Consider the following 15884-nt stretch of genomic DNA (forward strand, 5'->3'; position numbering starts at 1 on the left):
ATTATGTCCTTAGTTTGTTTTGAAAAGAATAGACCATGAACAAGCTCACAGCACATTGTGACATGTTGTAAACTTGGAGAACTGCGGTTTTTCAGAACTTTTAGCTCAAGAACTTTTTGAGTCTCACCCCTGACAAATACCCCATATTACAATAAAAAATATAACCAACACTAAAACTACAAACTAAACTAAAACTAATCTTCAAACAAATTAAAACATCAATAACTAATAAACTAACAAATCCACTTAAAATTAAACGCAATAAATAACATTTTTCTTTTTCTTTTATTAAATAATCTAATAAACTAATAAGAACTATAGTAGCCTTGGGGGAGAGCGCTTTCTTTCTCTCAGAGCTGAAGGAGTCACGCCATCAGTACAACAAACAAAGGAGACACATGATGTGTCAACATAAGCAGACATATAGCCACTCCATTCAGACTACTGAACAGTCACATAAGTTAGCTGCATTAAGGCTGCTTTTTCCCCGAAGTGCAGGAGATTTGCGGTGGACCACGGGGGTGATGTTTAAAAGTTCTTTCCTAATGCATTTGGTAGATTGTCATAGCCTAATACATCAGGGAACAGTCTACAACCGCCGACTATTTAATTTGGTCACTGTGCCAAATTATTTCAGTCTTCTTTTAAATTCACTGCCTGGCAGCCAGGACTGTGTCGTCCAAGACTTTGTGTGAACTTTATTTAACAATACAATATTTAACAATACAATGTCACTGGGTACTCTTTTTCAATAACCGTACGTAGAACAGATGTTGAACAAATGAATGCAACGTGTTGACAACATTGTTCCGAAAATGTTCTGCCATTTCTATTAAATGATTTGGCCAAGCTTTGAAATACATACAGTAGCAGTTATGTCCATAATCCATTGAACCCATCTAGCATTTTTTTAATAATGTTCAGCTTTTAAAACCTGCCTCATTCCGTGCACCGGTTTGTGTAGTGGAGAAGTCAAGGGAAGCATGCAGGGCCCATTGCGCAGCAGAGATGTTTGCTTACTGAAGCCAAACAGGCTGAGACAAGCTCCTTTTCACTTGACGGGTGAACTACAGGGCTACCAGAGCTCACAGGCTCACTTCCTAGTGAGCCTGTAGCTTTCACGGGGTTCGTTGGGTTGAGACGGAAACATATACAGCCTTTGGGGAGTGGATGACATTTTACTTTGATGGGTCTGTACACACTGTGACAATGTTCCAAGTTATAGTCCCCAGATGGTTCCATCTGAACACACACACACACACACACACACACACACACACACACACACACACACACACACACACACACACACACACACACACGTACTTACTAAATGTTCAAGGGATCTTCAGTGTCATAAACAAATACATGAAAAGTAAATGAAAAAGGTATTGGGAAAAATCACGCCCCCCTCAACCATTAGAACGTCCTAATTATAATGCATGAGATGGCCGTGATTTGTTCATTACTTTTTAAATTTGTTTTCTATATTTTTTATGTTTATTTCATTTGAAAGTGAAATATCCCTTTTAATATTATGTATGTACTGTATTGTCTACTACCCCTCCACTAAAAGTATTGCGTGACCCCTGTACGACATTGGTGTTAAAATGCTTCCAAGGATAGGCCTATTCAAAAATTTGGAAAATATCTACAAGCCACACCGTGTATCCCGTCGCCACACACTGTGATGCGACACAATGTGAGCTTGTAGATCGGCTATTTAGCATTTTCACATTATCCGATGTTCATGTGGCCTATATTTGCTTCTTTTGGGCTCGCTTTCATAGACCTATGCTTATCTCTCTTGCACATTATGGCAACACTGTTGTTGGTCTGTGGCTATTCAAATATCTCTCTGGAAATTCAAGGGATTTGTCAGGGAGAGACGAAAAGCCTGCAGTGGATTTTACAGTGACTTTGAGCTCAAAAATGTAATGGATGACTCTGAAATGGAAAACTCTGAACTGATCTGTTACATGTTTGAGCTCATGCATCCACATGAGCCATATTAGCAGTGCATGTCAGTCAGTGCCATTAGCTCTTAGCTGTTCATCAGTCACAGTGCTCTGAACTGGAAATGGGCTCACAGGCAGTGATGGAAGAAGTGCTTACATGTTTTACTTAAGTAGAAGTATAAATACCATAAAATAGTCTGTTACACGTAAATGTTCGGTATTCAGAATGTACTTGAGTGAAAGTAAAAAAATATTGGCATCATAATGTACTTGAAGTTCCAAAAAGTATTGTGCATAGTTTACAAAATGCATAAAATGCCATGTGACACAATGTGGGCTTGTAGATCTGCTATTTTCAAAAAGCCGAAGTATATAGGGCTGAAGTGGTTAATGTATTTTGTAATAATAATCAAAATGACTAGTAACTGCTAATTGTAGTGGAGTACATGTAATGGAGTGTCGAAAATCTTAAGTAGGCTACTGAAATTTATAAATACTCCAGTAAAGTAAAACTGCCTCAAACGTGTACTTGAGTAAATGTTACTTTCCACCACTGTATCAGCGTGACCTCCCTGTCTCTGGCTGTGTCATTGGGTGTACACTGTACACACAGAATAGATTCCCGCATTCTCGGGAGGTATCATTGTGGTTTTGTCTGGAACACGTTCTCAATTGAGTGAATTGGAGAGTTAATTGACCTCAAACCAAATGAGGGTCGGTTATACTCAAGACACTGTTTGCTTGCTTGCCCAATTAATTTGTCTTGCTGCAGCAGTGTGTAGTGAGTGCCACTCTCCCAAGCCAATCCCTTTAACAAATGTGAGTCTCCATCACTCGCCCCACGCCCGTCCATTGACAGGGCATCAAACCGAAGCCGGCCAATGGCACTCCCCGTAACGACAACAACAAAGAGAGCCATCTCACCATGGCAACAGCGATGGTTTAGTGTAATTGGAGTGTCAGATTGGTGGCAGGATTTGCAAAGAGGATTCCCACGGCAAGGCGACTCAGATGAGAGAAAGAAAGGGGACGAGATGATGGAGTGATTATGGCCAAAAAAACAAGTTGCTCAGGAGAGCAGAGGGAATGCTCAATGTGTGAATGTTATTGTACATTGCTGCATATCGTTGCTGTTGGGCAGAAACCTCTTATCTCCATATTTAAACTTTTTTTCTCAACTAACCGTAAATGAATGCCCTGCTTTGTCATATTTTCACAGAAAAGTAGCAAACATAGCCGATCTACAATCACTCGTTCATCCCCTGGGTTGCAGATTTGTCTATGGTGGTGAATACCATTGGGTCATCAATCAATGAACAAACTGTCTCTGCGATATTGTCGGGGAGGTGGCTTTGTATCGTTAATGATAGTAAGTAATTCACAAATGAATTAAGTTTCTGGCAAAAATGTAACAAATTCTTCGGCGTCAGTATAGTGTGACCGAGGATCTTCTCAGGAGAGCCTGATGTCTGGTCACGTGGTATTGGGGGCTGAGGATTGTATCGTGGTAAGCACGGGCAGAATTACAATCCTTGAAGACAGATGAATAGTTAGTTGAGTATAGTAAGTTACTCAATCCAATGTCAAAACTTAATGGAGTTGGAACAACAGATGTTCAGGAGGCGGAGGAACACACCTCGACCACACCTCCACGCCAATCTACTTGAGCCTATACTTATACCCGCCCAATACAACCCAGCATCCTCTATGCTTTTCGTATCCCACCTCCATCCCCATCACCACCACAGGCCCAGCCGCATCTCCACTGCTCCACCTCCTCCTCCCGCTCTCCTCACCTTCCTCGCAGTTCCCGGGGGGATCAAGCCTTCACTTGTACCGTGGGCTAACCACCACACGACCCCCTCCCCAAAGACTCCAGGGTCGGCGACCCACCCGGAACCCACACCCCGCTACTCCTCATATTTCATTGATTAATTCAATACAATCTTTAAACCTTCCACAATGATGTGTTCATTCCAACTACTAGTGAAATCAGCCTTAATCTGTCTAGACCTTTATATTTATAGTCTGGCGATGTCGCCTCTGACGTCACTGCTATGATGTCAGAGTGACATCCCGTATCTGTGGTAACATTAGTAAGTATCATTAGTATTTTATCGCCGTTAGTTGATTCTTCTTATCCATATGAGTTAATCCCGCCTGGGATCATTTGTTTCATTTTTGGAACACATTTATTATTTATTATTTTAAAAAGTATGGGAATTCAGGAAAAAAATTATAATAATCGGAATAAAATGTACATAAAATTACGTCAGACTTCGATGCTCTATGCTGTGTTTTGAGCTTGTTTATCTGCTATTTTTTACTTTAATCTTGAGAAGTAACAGTTTTGGACATTTCCATCCAACAGCAACGATATGTCGGTGTACACACAAAGGCATGCTCTTGAGTCTGAATGTGTACGGTAGGCGTATGTGTATGTCCCAGACATTGGCCACATTTTGGCACAAAACATGGACATCAAAGCAGTTGACGGTGACAGCCATGTCAAACTGAGTTGACGGTGACAGCCATGTCAAACTGAGGACACAATGTGGTGTCCCCCACTTTATTGTCACTGCAGTTTCATAAGGTTTAGGGTTAGGCATGTGTCTGTTCGGCTTAACCACATTAACCCTGGTGTCCCTATTTTAGACATGTCATTATACTAGAATTTTGCGGCCGCTTCGCGGCCGCTCATCCCAGAGTTACGTTGCCGCGCACTATGGGAAGAAGGAAATTGCGGGAGTTGACTCCACATGTAGTAACGGATGGGTTATTAGTTATTATTATGTGTCCTTATTAGTGTAGTGTAGTGTAGTCAACACGTTATGGCTCATACACACTGCCCGGTATTTGCTCCGATTATGCTGTCTGGGAGCATTTTTGGCGCTGGCCGACAAAACCCCTGATCTGACGTTAAGCGGTGCCCAAAAGTTATACATCACAAAGGCTTTGCAGGTAGAGCACATGACATGGCCCTAAAAATATATATAATTTTAATATAAAAAACTATTTTTGCATCTGCCGCTTGAGATGACCTGAGATGACTTGATTGATTGACATAAAAAAGGGCCTGTCAGCTCAAACACACAATGCAATAGTTGTTGTTGCGTACAATCATCAGTAGCAAAGTCAAATACCAAAAATAAAAACCCTACCATTTCCATTCCCCCCCCTCTATTTCCCATTCCATGTGCGTTTGTCTTATAGTTTATCTGGCCTCTGTACTACTGCCACCTACCATCCATTCATTGTATTACACAGTGGGTGAAGAAAACACACCCCTTAAGACTAAACCCGACCCATCAGAGGTGTGGCTTCCAGAGGTACCTTTGACATGACATTTTGTGTGTGTGTGTGTGTGTGTGTGTGTGTGTGTGTGTGTGTGTGTGTGTGTGTGTGTGTGTGTGTGTGTGTGTGTGTGTGTGTGTGTGTGTGTGTGTGTGTGTGTGTTTCGATGTGCAGGGCGTTGCTGAAAATGAGCAACTGTGCTCAGCTACTTCCCTGGGTAAATAAATAAAAAAGAAAAGAAAAAAAAGAAAGGTACCTTTCAAAACCTATAGAAGTCAGCCTGGTACAGACGAAGGGGACACCACTGTATGTAGCCTCAATTACATTTTGTAACTATTTTCTGCAATGGATTGATAGTTTATGAGCTGGTCGTTTTGAAAGTAGCTCTGAAGTAAAAAAGAAGTGTGGGCAGCCCTGGTATAGATGAATATATATATATATATATATATATATATATATATATATATATATATTCATTCCGTGGGTAAATCCCTGTAGGCTACCCACATATTGGTAGCCTATGTTAGCCCAATATTGGCGTTATGCATTTAACTTGAATAATGTTGTGTGCGCATGTGCGCGTGCGGAGAAAGACAGAGTTATTTAATGAAAGTGAAGATTATAACGTCCTGTATTGGTAGCCTATATTAGCCCAATATTGCCGTTACGCATTTCACTTGAATAATGTTGTGTGCGCGCATGCGCGTGCGGAGAAAGACAGTTATTTAATGAAACTCAATATGATTATAACGTCCTGTCTTGCTGCCGCGGCGCCGCCGTGTATAGCATGTGTGTGTGTGTGTGTGGCGTGGCGAGAGAGAGAGAGGCGTGGCGAGAGAGAGAGAGAGAGAGATCGTGGCTTCCAGGCGTGCGTGTGTGTGTGTGTGTGCAAGCCAGGCGTGCGTGTGCGTGTGTGTGCAGGCGTGTGTACTCGGCAGTTGGCTGGCAGGCGAAAATAGCCAAAGCGATCCGTGTAATCGTAATATTTAGGCACAAACAAACTACTGACAAAGTACAATGTTGATGTAACTAAGAGATTCGCTGAGTGAGTTATATTTTAAATACAGAGATTTAGAAGGAATAAGCAAAATCGTGAGGCTACAATTCCTCCCCTTCCTTGTTTCTCTTCTCCTGCGGGAGATCAGAATCAGATTCTGAGAGCTAGTGTGGGCCTATTAGAAGACAGGGCAGTGGTGCCAGGTTTGCGAATTGTAAGCGAGTCGTAGTGTGTGTTGAATGGCATTTGTGGGCTTGTGAATGAATTTTCTCACATGTAATTTGTGCTCACTTGCATAGACCTGGCGAATTTAGCGTGGTGAAAGGGCAACAGTGTTCCGGGGGTGTGGGTGCTTCGGGCGATAATGTTTGTAGTAAACAAATGCATTGGCGGCGTGAGTGTGGAAGGGAGGCATTTTTGGTGGCAGTGCCAGTGTTTGGTGGGTGGTGTTGAGTTTTGGCGTTCGGTGCGATAGGAGGAGATAGGTCCCGAACACTGCGAAGGTAAGTGTGTGACGTCACTGCGGTGTGAGTGTGTGTGGGTGTAGTGTGTAAGATGGTGTTATGGGTGTTCCAATAGTGACGTAGCTGTTGTGGCTTTGGGTTTCTTGCCATGTGTTGGGTACAAGTTCTCACTTGTTAATATAGATATAGCCATAAAAACATATTTCAAGAGTTTTCAAAAATATCACATCTGCAAGTTCACAACTCAAGCTTATTGACGAATCCACGGAGGAGTGCCCTGGGCGCAGCCATAGCTGAGGTGTCACATTTAGCACAGCTTGACACCTCAGCATTGATTGCATACACCTGGCCCACAAGGCTCCAGGGATTTGTCTATAGATAGGCTATTTTCGAATAGCTGAAATTGGGGCTTGGAGTGTTTGAGCTAATTAGGGGTTAGGGTTAGATTGGTTATGGTTAATGGTGCTGGTTAGGGTTTTAAGGGAATAAAGGATGAATGCCAGTCAATGCAAGGTGCTCAGAAGTTTGCAAAACTGGTATGTGCATTGTGCACACAGAAAAATAAAAGTACCCAACTGGAACCAAAACTGGTTCTTTGGAGAGATGCTATAGAAAAGAAGAAACACATTTTTGGTTGCAGAAAGAACCTCAGATTTGTTGTGAGCTTGTAGATCTATTTATTATTTTTTGCTGAACAGTACATGCCCAGTACATGCCCAGAGTAGGGTTGCTACTCTGGGCAGGGTTGTTAAAATAAAACTGCACCTCAAATAAACATTTTCTGTGTGTGTGTGTGTGTGTGTGTGTGTGTGTGTGTGTGTGTGTGTGTGTGTGTGTGTGTGTGTGTGTGTGTGTGTGTGTGTGTGTGTGTGTGTGTGTGTGCGTGCGCTCATGTGCTCTGTGAGTGAGCCTACTTGGGTGCATCTGTGCTTATATTAAATACAAGTGCAGGCTCGGTATACAAAGTGTACGAAGGAGTTGAATTCTACAGTGCCTAAGGGGGGTCATGCTTTGATAGGGACTACAGTACACACCACTTCTGTGAATTAGGTTGGCAGTCCCCAGCTCCCCGCAGTGCTGAGGAAGGGGTGTATTTGCTGGCTCAGAGAGCATAACAGCGCAGGGAGAATTACAGTACTTAATTATGAGTTTGGCGAGACTTCAGAGTATACCACTTTCACCCTACAGTTTGACCTGTGGGACCCAAAAAGGAGAGGCCCAATTAATCGGGAGATGCCGTTTGCTTGTATTCTGAGTGAGAGCCTGTTTATAGCCAAATGAATCAATGACATAAGTGGGCATATAGTTGGAAAGCTTGTTTGCTGGCCTTTCACTTGCTGCTAGTGTTAGCTGTCTGAATATTTTAACTTTTCATGTTTTTTCGTAAATGGAGCATCAAAAGTAGCAGATCTTTTGCAAGTTTTGGACATATGAGGTCTCCACCCAACAGAGACGATGTGTTGGTACAATAGCTATAGCACAGCAATTCAACATACTGTACATACAGTAGTGCTCTGGGAGAGTTGGGACAGTTATTGCAGGTTGGGGCGGTTGAGACAGTGAGTATAAATAGTTCTTACCTTGTTACAAATCAACAGAAGTCTGACAAAAACACAAGACAAAGGCTTTTCCTCATTGAATAAGGCCCCGTTCTTCAGGCCCACTGTGAATGTTTATTGAAGCGGAGGGAAGCCAGTCAGAAACCCTTTGTTGATCCCTTCAAAAAACACTGCACTGTATATTCTCTCTACAGTAGTGCTATTCCAGGGGACATGAAAGACAGCAGCCTGCCAAACATAGCTGATGAATGCCCACAATTTCTTAGTTATCAACTATCCAACCAATTACCAACCAATCAACTAAGCAACCAATCAACCAACCCATCCACCCACCAACTCTCTCTGTACCTGAACATTTTCATCAACAAAGAAAAACTAGACAGAAATGTTAAGGAACTAAGACGAGTCATTTTATGCTTGGTTGTGTGTAGGTGTTGTGGCCAAGGGGCCAGCTATGCACTCAAATGTTGAAGCGCTGGGCCCTAGTGGTAAGAGGAAGGACTGCAGGCGGACCCGTGGATTCTTGACGAGGAAACCCCGTGCAACCGAGCGCCCAATGTTAAAGCCCAGCTGCACTTCTGCTTCCGGACACCAAAATTTGGTGCCCAAATGCTGAATCAGCGAAAAAATGCGGAAATAGACGGTACTTCCGGCAGCCTTCCGGGTGCTTCAAAACGCCACTGAGCAACTTCTACTGACATGAATAGCGGAGGGGGCGGAGCTTCGCGCCAGTTTAGTCTCTATCCTTTTAATACTCTATGGTTGTGGCCTGCATTTCCACCTGGCAGCCTAAAATCAGCCATTAACAATGACATCACCGCCACCAAATTACATTTTAGTAGACTATATAGAGACTATAGATTTAGTTGACTAAAATCTTAGGATATTTAGTCAACTAAAACTAGACTAACTCTGTTAGGGACAAATTATTAGCACTTTTGCTCAACATTGTAATTGTTTTAATTAATTATCTGTCTCTCTTATAGTTTAGTTTTGGTATCATATGTTTTCTGATTCGTATATTTAAGATTTCTGTTGTAAATTGCTGACTTGTATATTGTTGATTTGTGTTCTGTATTTGGCTACATTGAAAATGAGGGCCTGCCCCAATAAAGGTTATGATAATAAATGTCTATTCAACTAAATAAAAATTTGCTGCCAAAATCAACACTGCTTCTGGAAACCCATGGGACTTAGTAGGCCTACAGCAGATAATTGGAACGGTTGTTCGCTTGGTGATACAAGCGTGACATTTGCCATGAACATTCCTTTGGGTCAACTCTTTAACTCTTTAAACCGAACCAACGAAAATTCCAATATGGCGGTCATTTTTCAAGATGGCCACCAAATGAAAAAGGTTTGTGGCGGTTCTGGACAACCATGTGTCCGGCCGACTCGAGACCAGGCACTGCCCTCCCTGTGGGTGTGTGGAACGTGTGTGTCGAATTTGAAGTCGTTGGGGCGAACGGTTCTCGAGTTACGTGGATTACAGATGCAGACACACACAAAATTCGTGCAATTAGCAGATCATTGGAACGGTTGTTCGCTTGGTGATACAAGCGTGACATTTGCCATGAACATTACTTTGGGTCAACTCTTTAACTTTTTAAACCGAGCGATCTTGAAAAATCACCGCCATATTGGATTTTTGGATGGCTTGGTTTAAAAAGTTCAAGAGTTGAACCAAAGGAATGTTCACGGCATCATACATCTGTAATCCACCTAACTCGAGAACCGTTCGCCCCACCGACTTCAAATTCGACACACACGTTCCACACACCCACAAGGAGTGCAGTGCCTGGTCTCGAGTCGGCCGGACCCATGGTTGTCCAGAACCGCCACAAACCTTTTTCATTTGGCGGCCATCTTGAAAAATGACCGCCATATTGGATTTTTCGTTGGCTCGGTTAAAAAAGTTAAAGAGTTGACCCAAAGGAATGTTCATGGCAAATGTCACGCTTGTATCACCAAGCGAACAACCGTTCCAATGATCTGCTAATTGCATGAATTTTGTGTGTGTCTGTACATCTGTAATCCACGTAACTCGAGAACCGTTCGCCCCACCGACTTCAAATTCGACACACACGTTCCACACACCCACAGGGAGTGCAGTGCCCGGTCTCGAGTCGGCCGGACACATGGTTGTCCAGTACCGCCACAAAAGGCCTTTTTCATTTGGCGGCCATCTTGAAAAATGACCGCCATATTGGATTTTTCGTTGGCTCGGTTTAAAAAGTTAAAGAGATGACCCAGAGGCATGTTCATGCCAAATTTCACGCTTGTATCACCTTGTGAAAGATTCTCTCACTATGTGCTTTTTATTTTATTTTATTTAACCTTCATTTAACCAGTAAAGACTGACGTCTCTTTTACAAGTGTGAACTGGCCAAGAGAAGAGGCAAAATAAGTGACACGGCTCTGCCAGTAACAATAAATACACGACAAAAACAGGACAAACATGCAATGCGCTGACGGAGCCTCTTGATACGCCTGTGGAATGACATGGGGATGCTCCTCAGAGTAGTGACTCACTGCACGCCAGCCTAATGTTTATGTGGAAAGACACTAAGACAGGCACCAGAGGCAGCATTTCTGTGGAACACTTTCAACATGTCAGAAGAAGCCAAAACAAATCCAGGCTGTTCTGGGAGTGACAGGCGTTGATAAAGTACAATACTTAGAGAGGATACCCATATCATACTTACTTGCATATTTTTTGCTGTATCATTCCTTGACATTATCTCAAGAAACAGCATGGAAACCTGTCTAGCAAAGTCTTAACACAGGCTGCTCAACAGTGAACCTGGAATCTGCCAGGTTGCAGATTAATGAGATATAGTTGGCTATAATAACTACGATATTTGGGAGTTTGGAGATATCTTTAATCTTATCTTTTGTATAAAATAAATTGTTCTTCCAAAAAAACAAGCAGTATAATTTGTGCAAGCCTCAGTTCATAGCATAGTAGTTCATAAGAAATATTATATAGGCCTACTCTCACTCTTTATGCTTGCTTTATTGTAAAGTGAGTGAAGAAATACACATACTAAACTACAGTTAAGTACCATAGAGTGCTTGAGCCTTGGACCTGCAACATAAAAAATTAAGGACATCCAAATATCCGTACTAGGGTGTTACGTTACTGTAGCTCAGAGAATACATAATAATTATGGTAGTTAGTCTTGCTGATTACACCTAGTCAGGTTGACGCTGGGTAGAGCTTTGCTGAATTGGACAATTGTAATCATGTCACACAAACATATACAGTATACAGTACTGTATGGGCCAATAAGCAGGGATGAAAAGTAACTAAATACATTTACTAAAGTACTGTACAATTTTTCTTTTTGTTTTGTTTTTTACTTTATTGGAGTACTTAAAATGTTCTACACTAGATTTACTTATTTTTTTGAAAACTTTGAATTATTATAAAAGATGCATTCAACAATTCAGCTCTAAACTTTGGCTATCCCCTCTCGGAACCCTCCATAAAGCTTTTCTGAAATTTTGATGAGTTTTATGTAGGGTCCCTGCTCATAACTATATTTTCGTATGGGAATTCTGGAACGCGGACATACATATTCTCTCTAAGCTCGTATCTGCGGCGTTTGACGGCCTTTTTTTGTTTGAGTTATTCTGAATTCGTGAACTTTAAGTACCTATACATTCCGCTGCGAATATCTCCTGTGGCGCGGAAGCCGTTAAGTATTTTTAATCTTTGTTTGACCGATTTGGTCGCTTTATTTCTTCTTGTTTGTTTACCGTTTATTGTACCGCCTCCCGGTGTGCGGTTGGCTTGTGCGGCTACGTCCCTGCCTCTGATCTGCTCTGTCATAGCTATAGCGCCACTAGCTAGCCAGATAGGCGGTACAATGAGGTGTCAATAAACAAGGAAGGAATAGAAGAATCAAAGCGACCAAATCGGTCAAACAAAGATTAGAAATACTTAACGGCTTCCGCGCCACAGGAGATATTCGCAGCGGCATGTATAAGTACTTATACTTCACATATTCAGAAACCCTCACACGAAATAATGTCGTCAAAGAGCGCAGACAGGCCATAAACACGTTGTTTATGTTTTATGTATGTCTGCGTACCAGGTGGCATGGTACTGCTGGAACAGGACCCCATGCTCTGTGTCGTCAAAAAGTCAGAAACTTCAGTAGCATTGGGTCCTGCTTGGAGGGCTAAACTTTGGCTTGATTTGAAAATAGCTAATATCTATAACCTCACAGATCACACAGTGAGCTTGTAGATCTGCTATTTTCAAATTACTTTTGGTACTTAAAGGGTGAGACCATTTTTGTAGAGGTTTGGGTTCTGTAATTACCTTGCCATGATGTAACTCCAAATGTGGACAAGAAATCAAAAATAATTTCTCCAGTGATTAGAAATTGATAATTCAAAATATGCTCCTCATTGACTTACATTGTATGCTGAAACAGCTCTCAAAGTCACTCTTTTAGTACGTAAGCAAACACAAAGTTGATTCAGACAATATAGAGCATCACCAAAACTCATACTGTTTACATACAAATGTTAACTTCCTGGTGATTTTGCCATTTTTATTAGGAAGAAAACCCGGCCTGGATCTTTGGATCCGGATCAGATCTTCAAATGGTAAAATCAACAGGAAGTTAACATTTTTATAAAAAACAAATAATGAGTTTTGGTGATGCTCTATATTGTCTGAACCAACTTAGTTTGTGTTTGTTTTGTATACATATACTAAAAGCGTGACTTTGAGAGCTGTTTCAGCGTACAATGTAAATCAATGAGGAGCATATTTTGAATTATCAATTTCTAATCACTGGAGCATTTTAGATTTCTTGTCCACAGTTGGAGTTACATCATAGCAAGGTAACTACACAACCCAAACTTCTACAAAAGTGGTCTTAAGTATATTTTGACACCAACACTTTTGTGCTTTTACTCAAGTGCATTTTTTGTAAAATGTTTACAATACTTGATCTACTTAAAACACTTGAGTACTTCTTTCACTAGGTGTAATCAGGCGTAAACAGATAACAATGGTATGAGAGTGCACATGGCCTTTTTATAAGGTTCCATTCAACTTTCAAATTCCTTTTAAACAACCACAGCTCTCTCTGACCTACACTACATTTGTCTACTAATGTTACCCCGTCTTGAATTTGCATTTCTGGCAGGCAAGGCAAGGTCTGTGCTGAAATGTGCAGTCATTAATCCAATTTAACCCTGCCTGGCTGGCTTCCCTATTTTGGACATAGGTGAAAATGACCCCCAGAAATGTTGATGAAAACAATAATTGACACATTGTGAGCCTGATCTGCTGCTATTGAACTTATATTTCCCCCCTTTTTTGAGTGGTGCAACCACCACTCCAAGGAAAAGCAATGTCCGTGTTCACCCACCTAATTGGTTCACCCACCTATGTGACGTTAATGAGCACCAGTATATGACTATGAGTACCAGTAGGGGCGCTGTTGTGCCAGAAACAGAGAGAGAGATAGTGCTGCACTGTTGCCTGCTAATGAGAGAGAGAGAGAGAGAGGAGGAAGGGGGGAGAGGGGAGTTGCACCACTCAGTTCACACGGGTGTGATTTTTCTTTTTTGGGCTCTATTTTTGTCCATGCTAAAAAACCCTTTTTTGAGTGGTGCAACCACTCCAAGGAACAGCAATGTCCGTGTCTATGTGTTGGTTCACCTATGTGTCCGCCTATGTGACGTTAATGAGCACCAGTATGACTATTAGTACCAGTAGGGGCTCTGTTGTGCCAGAAACAGAGAGAGAGATAGTGCTGCACTGTTGCCTGTTGCCTATGAGAGAGAGAGAGAGAGATAAACTACAAAGAAGTAGTTTAGGGATAAGGGGTTTAGCATGATGGACGGAAATAGAGCCCTATGTGCTATGTGCTTTAACCACTATAGGCCATTGACGCCCCCATTATTGAACATTTCTCATCAGTGCTTAAGTCTGTTTGTCTGTTGTTGCGATCTACATTTCAAATACAACACAAATTATACATTTTCCCCATGAAGGAAATTTGAATTGACTGAGTGTTTAATTAACAAAAACACAAGGATGATGTGAATGGGTATAGAGAACAATTACAAATGCCCAATACAAAGTTTTTTAATCACCACATGTATCAATCAGACTACAAACATCACTTAATGAGATCAGACTCGATCCATGCTGGTGTTGCTAATGTGAATGAGCTCTGCAGTTGATATTCTGTCCACCATGGTGGATTAATCCCTCACTTAAATGTCCTCAAATGGATTGCAGTGCCAGGGTGTATTATCAAGCCACTCGTAAGATATCAGCTTATCTTCATGCGTTATACTGGGGCTGCCAAAAGCCATTGCCCTTTTGTAATGAGCATATACAGGACTGTTGATTGATTGAAATTGATTAAAATATTTATTTACAGTTTGCAGAATTACAATACATTCAAGCACAACTCAATACAAAACTGTTAACTGAGTGGACAACCGCATAAAAGCATTTTTACTTGTTTACAATAGGGCCCACCATTTTAATTTCATCAAACCATTTAGAGACGCACAAATATACACTTCTATGTACAGCCAAAAGCAGGAAATCATACTGGAGGTAAAGAGGGAAAAAACATATAGGCCTACAGTGAGGGAAAAAGGCTTCGTCTCAAGTATAACACTCTTGATTACATTTTTATATCATGTCATTGCTATAAAGACTGGATAAAGAATGGATTGGTTTGAAAATTAGGCATATGATATACAATAATCATTTTCAATATTAAAATAGTTATCATCTTGTACTCAAGGAGTCAAGGTGTACACATTAACTGCCTGATATACACCTTTATTTCTTCAAGAGGGTAGGCCTAGGCCTACTTGTTTTTCTTTCTTTCAGCAATTCAAATGAACAAACAAAAGAAAACGTCTCCCAAAACATAACTAAATACTCCCCTCTGGTGGCTATCACTATCAGTGCATCCACAGAGTACAATGATCTGTACAAGCAATTAAATTCAAAGGGCTTTATTGGCATGAGAAAAGCATGGTACATTGCAAAAGCAAAAAGTGGAACAATAGGATAAAAACTAAATGTATGTGCAATTGAAAGTCAGACTCTCCAATAAATCAATTTTGTACCGAAATATGTCGATGCAGATAATGCAGGAATAGAATAGGCCCTATTATCATTATTAGATTAGTAGCCTAGTCTTTAGGGTGGTTGTGTGTAGTATGTGTCTGTAGTATGTGTCTCTGATGATGTCTTGGTAGTGGACAGACGGTTAGGAAATGTAGCTCGGTTTCCACTTAATTGTGTGTGCAGTGGGTGCATATAGGCCTATTGTCTGTCTTCAGGGAGACATTCCTTCTCGATCACAAGACTGTGCTCACTAAGTCTGTACCTAGTCAATATTTGTCTTTGTTTTTGGTCGGTCACGGTGCTCATATCCTGCCACAGTGTATTCTCTGTTTAGGGCCAGATAGTTTACTCTGCTTTGTGTTCTTTCCAATGTTTCAGATGGCTTTCCTTCTGGGGCCAGCTGGCTGAGGCGTCATCTCTATAGAGTTTCGCTGTATGTGTGAGTGCCTTGTTATGGAGTGCATCTGGGTCACTTTCTTTTAGGTGGCA

The sequence above is a fragment of the Protomyctophum parallelum genome (genome assembly GCF_964188405.1).
Source record: "Protomyctophum parallelum genome assembly, chromosome: 11".
NCBI classification, from domain to species: Eukaryota; Metazoa; Chordata; class Actinopteri; order Myctophiformes; family Myctophidae; genus Protomyctophum; species Protomyctophum parallelum.